At 49.9% G+C, this 7,500-nt stretch overlaps 1 protein-coding gene across 5 annotated transcripts in view; it reads left to right on the forward strand.

Annotated features, from left to right (window-relative positions):
• Positions 1-7,500, forward strand: part of LOC125029091 (neuroglian-like) — a 120,565-nt gene that overhangs the window by 93,991 nt on the left and 19,074 nt on the right. The window lies entirely within an intron of this gene.

Below are 7,500 nucleotides of genomic sequence, written 5' to 3' on the forward strand. Positions count from 1 at the left end.
CTCTCTCTCCCTCTCTCTCCCTCTCCCTCCCTCCCTCCCCCTCTCTCTTTCTCTTTCTCCCCCTCCCCCTCCCTCCCTCCCTCCCTCCCTCTCCCCCTCATTTCTCTCTCACTCACCCCCCCCCTCCCCGTTTCGGTCGCCTTCCCTCTCCTGCATCTCCTCCTCCCCATCTTCCTCATCCTCCCACTTTTTATCCTTCTCTCCATCTCCCTCTCCTCTCGTTGGTGTCTTTACCCAGTTCTCTAAGAGTCATTGATAAAGATTACGGCGAAAGAGGGAAATGAAGACAAAGAACAGAGGATAGAGCGCTGTGCAGTATTATTAATTTAGCCTCGGGTCTCAGCCAGATTAATGGCGTGCACAATTCCTGGCACCCTTATCTCGCCCTCCCCTTCCCTGTCCAGCCTTGTGTCCTTGCCCCTTGCCCTTTGTCCCTCGTTTCTCTTCCCTTGTTGCTTCTCTCTAGTACTCTCATCCTTTTTCCTTGCGTCTAGCTTTTAATCCCTAGTCCCTAGGCCCTTCTCTCAACGCCCATGTACTGTGTGTCATGTCCCTGGCCCCTTGTCCCTTGTCTTTAGTGCCTTGTCCGTTAAGCCGCCCCTTTTCCCGAGAGTCTTGAGCGCAACACTACATCGCGGGCTGCACTCTCGTATTCACATGGGACCGAATTATAACTTCCGCGAAAACCCCGCGCTGAAACGCTGCCGCCGTTCTTGATACGCGGCGGCGCGTTCCTGGGATTACATTTCCTGCTACAGTTACTTCCGATTATTCGCCGAAATTAACTCATTATTCTCGGTCCTCTCTCTCTCTCTCTCTCTCTCTCTCTCTCTCTCTCTCTCTCTCTCTCTCTCTCTCTCTCTCTCTCTCTCTCTCTCTCTCTCTCTCGCTCTCTCTCGCTCTCTCTCGCTCTCTCTCGCTCTCTCTTTCTCTCTCTCTCTCTCTCTCTCTCTCTCTCTCTCTCTCTCTCTCTCTGTCTCTGTCTCTGTCTCTGTCTCTCTCTCCGCTTTTTTTTTCTCCCCCTCTCTCCTCTTTTTTTTCTCTCTCTCCCTCTCCTCCTCCTCCTATTACTCTTCTTTTTGCTTATCCTCGTAATTCCTCCTCCTCCAGGGCTTGTTCCGGGCCGTAAGCCTCACCGAGACGAGGCCTGGTCTGCCTACCCCATCACCTGCTAATCTAAAAATTCCTGTCTCCCCCTCCCTCATCCCCCCCAACCCCTCTCTCTCTCTTTCTCTCTCTTCGTTCGCCAATGCCTCGTCTGATGTCGCCCCTCCCCCTCCCCCCGCCCCCGCAAACGAAGAAATCACATCTTTCCTTTGCTTCCCCCTCTTCCCCCTTCTCCCTTCCCTCTCCCCCCTTCCACCGAAGATGCTGCTGCTCCTTCTTCATCCCCCAAGAACCGAAATACCCTCCCCCCCCCCTCCTCGGAACCGATGCCCCTCTTTTCCTTCCCTCCCTCCCTCTGACTCTCCCCATCAGTGTTTCCAACCATCCAGTCAGCCCCTGGAACCCTGGCCGACCTCTTCTTGTTATTTCAAGAAATTGGTTCCTTTTGGTCTCTCTCTCTTTCTCTCTTCTCTTCTCTTCTCTTCTCTTCTCTTCTCTTCTCTTCTCTTCTCTTCTCTTCTCTTCTCTTCTCTTCTCTTCTCTTCTCTTCTCTTCTCTTCTCTTCTCTTCTCTTCTCTTCTCTTCTCTTCTCTCTCTCCCCCTCTCCCTCTCCCTCTCCCTCTCCCTCTCCCTCTCCTCCTCTCTCTTTCTCTTTCTCTTTCTCTCTTTTTTCTCATTCTCTTCCTAATTTCCGATCTTCCTCTCCCTTCCCCCTCCATTCGCTCTCCCTCCCCTTCGTCCCTCTCTCCCAGTCCCTCTGCGTATCCGTCTCATTCTTCCTCTTCTTTCCCCTCTTTCTCTCTCCAGAGCATCCAGCCAACCAGCGCCCCGAGTGCTATCAGCCAATGGGAGGCAGCGCGTGTTGTTTTGTGACGAAACTGTATTACGGAAATGTGTATTGAATGGAGGAAGTAGCGACAGCCGATTGGTTTTGTTTGCTTGTTTGTTCGTCAGGAAATGGGGCATATTGTCATTTTCCCCGTGTACAAATTGTGCTTCTTTGTGTCATTTATTAAGTGTGCAGTTGTAGTTATGGATTTTTTTTCAGTCGTTATTCCTTTGATAAGCAAACAATTTCCCCATTTTCCGTAGTTTATTTCCTGTGCCTTTTATTTCCCTTCTTCCCTCCCTTGCTCGTCATCCATCATCCTGCCTTCTCCCTCTCATTCTCTCGGGCCTTCCCCTCACTTCCTATTCCGAGCATGGCTTTTCCCCGCGCCTCTCCCCTGCTGCTCCTCCTCCTCCTCCTCCTCCTCCTCCTCCTCCTCCTCCTCCTCCTCCTCCTGCCTCTCCCCCGTTTTCCTATTCTTCTCCCAATCCTCCTCTACCCAGTCTTCACGCCTCTCCCCTCGTACTTTTCTCGGCCTTTTCCTCTCCTTTCCTTCTACCCCACCCCTTTCTTCTCCTCTCCTATTCTATCCTACCGTATCCTATTCTCTCTTTCCTTTCACTTTTTTTCGGTCTCCCTCCCTTTCCTTCGAACATGTCCCCTCCTTTCCTCTTTCTTTCTTTCTTTCTCCTTTCCTATATTCCCTCTTCTCTTCCTCTTTCCGCGCGCTCTCTTTCCTTCTTCCCCGTTCCTTCTCGTACTTTTTTTTTTCTTTTCTTTTCTCACTCTCCTCGGTCCTTTCCCTCCCTCGCCCTCTACCACGAGGTCGGGTTTAGTAAGCAGTTCCGGGATTATATAGAGCTTGGCGAGGGAGAACTTCGGGGGCGTAGATGTTGCCTAGAGTGCGGTAGCGGAGGGGAAGAAGAAGAAGGAGGAGGAGAGGGAGAGGAGGGGGGAGGGAAAGAGTGGAGGAGGAAGAGGGAAAGAGTGGAGAAGGAAGAGGTAAGAGAGGGAGAGTGAGTGGAGGAGGGAAAATGGGGAAAGTGAGAAAGAGAGAGAGAGAGAGAGAGAGAGAGAGAGAGAGAGAGAGAGAGAGAGAGAGAGAGAGAGAGAGAGAGAGAGAGAGAGAGAGAGAAAGAGAGAGAGAGAGAGAGAGAGAGAGAGAGAGAGAGAGAGAGAGAGAGAGAGAGAGAGAGAGAGAGAGAGAGAGAGAGAGAGAGAGAGAGAGAGAGAGAGAGAGAGATGGATGGATGGATGGATGGATGCACATGCACATGCACATGCACATGCACATGGAGGGAAGAAATAAATGTTAGAGAGAGGGAGAGAGAGAGACTTAGAATAACGAAGTGAAGAAGAGTTGAACTGTCAAGCAATCAAGCAGCTGTTGAGGAAGTGGAACAGCAGAATGTAAGTTGAGTGAATGTCTGGCTAACTAATCAATACTTTGCTCTGGGATGGACGAAGAAGGGGATTCAGGCGGCGAAAACAGGATGGGGGAGGATGGCGACCCCCGGAAGGCGAGGGAGTGGGCCAAGGGAGCAAGTGGAAGAAACGCGGGGAGACGCTGGCGAGGGGAAGAGGGCCGTCTTGAAAGAGGGAGACGGGGGCGGGGGGCGCGGAGGGGGGGGTGAGGGTTACGCTGTGTGGAGACGGTGCCGGAGAATGGCTATGGGGGGTTGGGGGCGCGGTAGAGGGGGCGGGAGGGACGGGGTGCTAAGAGCTTTATCTTTATAGGATAAAGATCACGTATGTCTAGGTTGTAGTCTTATAAAAAAAAAAAAAAGGTTTAAAAGAACTTTGGGTTCTGTCATAATATCACATTTAAGAAAAGGATTTAGTAACGTTATATTTGAGTACAATGAATCAGTGATATATAATTAATATGATGAATAACATTACGTCGAAGGTATGTAAAAATATATGGCCAAGTGCATAGAGATGCTCAGAACGTATCACTGATGAAAGGAAATGGCTCATGGCATGTGCTGGTGCGCCGGGCTTTGTAATCTTCCTCAGTGACACGTGTTCGAAGTGGTTCCGGAAGTTGAAGTTAAGGCCGATGATATTAAGCAACCGACAGAGGGTTATTGAAATGTTTGATGGCTGTCCGCGGAACCAAGTCAGGAAATTGGACAAGGATATATGTGTCTGTGGTATTCTGTAATTGCAGGGCGTCGTGCGGTGACGGTGCCGCCTGGAATCGGTGGCTGTGCGTTTGAAGCCTCTAGCTGGAAGCTCCCAGCAGTGCCCCTTGATGAGTGTACTCGCGGGGCTGAAGGGAGGCGTAATGAAGCAAGAGTTTACTTGCGAGTGAAGTTCTGGTAATGAGGGGAGAGGGCCATCAAGGCCAAAAACGAGGGGAGGCGCCTGGAAGGGTCGCAGCCAGTGATCGCCTAAGGTACTGTGGATTGTGGCGGTTATGGGGCCCCATCAGTTACTTGTTCGGGCCGTAACGGTGACTGGCGCTCTTGTGTTCACGACCTCGGAACCCTCGCAGGTTAGGGGCCTCTCGTTATACGGTGGCGGGGGAAGGGCGGCTGCTCACGGCCCCGAGGATGATGGCCATTGTCCAGAGAATGAGCACGACCCTGGAAGACGTAGAAGGAGAGGGACCCCGATGTCTTCAGCATTTCTGATCCTAGACGTTTCATCTAAGCCTAACTGCGTTTCCACAGAGTTCTGTTAATTATTTTGTACATGCAAGGGGGCGCGACTCACTTTCCAAGAAGTTAGGCAATTTCGTGATCTTCTTGGGACAGTCTTCTAAGTTAATAAGCAAGAACATAAGGAACGTCACATTTTTTTTCTTGGGCAGAGACGGTTGATTAAAGTTTTATTGAGAGTATGGGGATGAGAAAAAATGGAAAGGGCGTTTGTAGACTTGGTGTGGAACGTTTATTTCACAGTTGTATACTTTTGGTGCCTTGCGAGACTTTAATTGCCAGCGCGGAGGTGCGGGCTGTCTGCGCCGGCAGCAAAAAGCGCAGTGAAACAGTTCCCTGCTGACAGCCTGCCACTCCCTTGAGTCAACGCCAGTACGGAAACAATAAAACAATTACAGCCGCTCGCCATTTCGTCTCCGCGGCGCCAGTGATCGTTGGGAGAAATATGACTGCTCTGCCCAGAGGTGAAAGTGGCGAGTGTAGAAAATAGGAGAGGAACTTGGCTTCATCCATCCTTTTGTTTTAGATCTAGCTCCTACTGAGCGCCTTTTCTTAGGCTGTTGGGATAAGGAAACTCCCGAGGGACTGATGTGTGCCGACTTCTTTAGCTCTTCACTCATCCTCCCGTGACGCATCGGAACTCCAGCAGCCCGTGGGAGTCGGAGGAGGAGAGCAGAGCGGGAAACTAAAGGGTCTGTGCGTGTAATGTGGGGACGGGGTTAAACGGGTATGAGCGTGGAGAGGGGGATTCAAACTGACATGGAAAAGGAGGGGATTTAAAAAGTACATGAGTGTAGAGGGGATTTAAGCTGACAGAAAGTGAGGGAACTTAAGTTGACATGAAAATTGGGTTGTTCAAGCTAACAGGAAAGAGAAAGGAACTGAACCTGACCAGAGGGCGGGAGGGACTGCTGGTCACAGTGTATTGCTGCGGTGCGTAAATAGCCATTTCCAAGACAAATACCCACACCCAGCTTGGCAGGGCGTGAGAAAGGCGGGCAAACAGTGTGGTGACAGAGGCTGTGTGGCGGTCTGTCACGGCGCTCGTAAATCTCCAGGTGGGCTCATCCCGTCGTCACCCCGTGGCACTGGGGCGGCACTCGTCATGCTGGGCCACGGAGAGAAATATTGGAGTTATTGGCACTATTCAGAGAGAAAGATTAAGATGTATTTCCACGTGGCACTAAGTTCATTATGTATTTCCACGTGGTCCATTAGTCAAGGAATTAGCTTTTTTTTCCAGGATGCATGTATCTCAGGAGCTGAAATGTTGGTGATTATCACTGTGGACCGATATCTTTGGTAGACATGGCATTTGGCGAGAAAGAGGTGTAGGGAAGAGAGGGAAGAGATTGCGTGTAAGAGAGAAGAGGGGAAGTAATTGAGCGAAAGGGAAAGGGAAGCAAGATATTGTGAATGGGAGAAGAAAAGAGAGAAGGGAAGGAGAGGAAAGAGTGTGAGAGATGGGAAGGAGAGGGAAGGCATTGAGTGAGGAAAACGAAAGGGGAAAGAGTTGAAGAAATTCAATGAGAAAGGAAGAGGATCCACTAGAGAGGGGAAGGAAAGGATACAGTTAATTGTACACGTTATACATCTTCGCTTTTCTTTCTTTCGTTCGTTCTTTCTCTCCTCTCTTTTCTCTTCTCCTCGTGTCTTCCCCGGGGCGTGTGGTGGCGGACGGAGCTGCCTTCGCCGGAATGATGTGGCGGCCAATTTAAACTTTCGGGGAAGGATCGTAACTTTCCGCGCTAACGATCTCTACGCTTGAAGTGTTTGATTATTATTATTTTTATTATTTTAGTTTTGTTGTTGTAGTTATTATTGTTGCTGCTGCTGTTGCTAGGTTGATGTCTATTGGAGGATTGCCGATTATAGCATTTCTGCATTTCGGTTTATGATTCTCTTATTCGTCTATGCATTCCGGTTTATTAGTTACTATTGTTATTATATAGTTTTATTTTATTTTATTTTATTCTATTTTTTATCATTTTTTTAAACCGGGTGAAGGCCAGTCTTCATCTCCAGGGTCTCTCGGTTCCCGTCGTGGGTTGTGGTTGCGAGAGAGAGCGAAATTGCCTCCCCTTGCCCTCTCCTTCAGCCTCCTGCCTCTGCCCCCCCCCACCTCCCCTCCCCCTCGAACGTCCCCTCTCAAATCCACTCACTTAATCAGGACGGGATTGCCCAACAATAGAAGAATCTCAATCATATTATCATGAATAACTCTCAGCATTAGAGATTGCAGCCTTCATCGTCTCTCTCTCTCTCTCTCTCTCCTCTCTCTCTCTCTCTCTCTCTCCTCTCTCTCTCTCTCTCTCTCTCTCTCTCTCTCTCTCTCTCTCTCTCTCTCTCTCTCTCTCTCTCTCTCTCTCTCTCTCTCTCTCTCTCTCTCTCTCTTTCCCTCTCTCTCTCCCTCTCTCTCTCCCTCTCTCTCTCCCTCTCTCTCTCCCTCTCTCTCTCTCTCCCTCTCTCTCTCCCTCTCTCTCTCCCTCTCTCTCTCCCTCCCTCCCTCCCTCCCTCCCTCCCGCCTTCGTTCTTATAGAAGGTTACTTCCCCTTCCGGCTCAGAGCTCCTAGTTCTGTGCGGCCATGCAACAGCTCTATAAAATGCCACACGTTAATAGTTTAATTCTGCTTTGATTAATCTTTTACCATGAGTTTGCTTCCTCGAATTTATTTTTCTGACAAAGATACCCTTCCCTCCCCTCCTTCCCCCGTTTTTCCATTTTCCTCTTCCTCTTCCTCTTCCCCAAGCCCGTGTTTCTTCCTTTTACATCTCCCGTCTTGCACCGCGGCTGCCCTAAAATCCCGGAATTCTATCAGAGCTCATTGTCTCCCGGAACAGTTATGCAGGTAATAACACTTGTTGAATCATCTTGGATGTTGGGGTCTTAGTTGAGAT

The sequence above is a fragment of the Penaeus chinensis genome, chromosome 9 (genome assembly GCF_019202785.1).
Source record: "Penaeus chinensis breed Huanghai No. 1 chromosome 9, ASM1920278v2, whole genome shotgun sequence".
NCBI classification, from domain to species: Eukaryota; Metazoa; Arthropoda; class Malacostraca; order Decapoda; family Penaeidae; genus Penaeus; species Penaeus chinensis.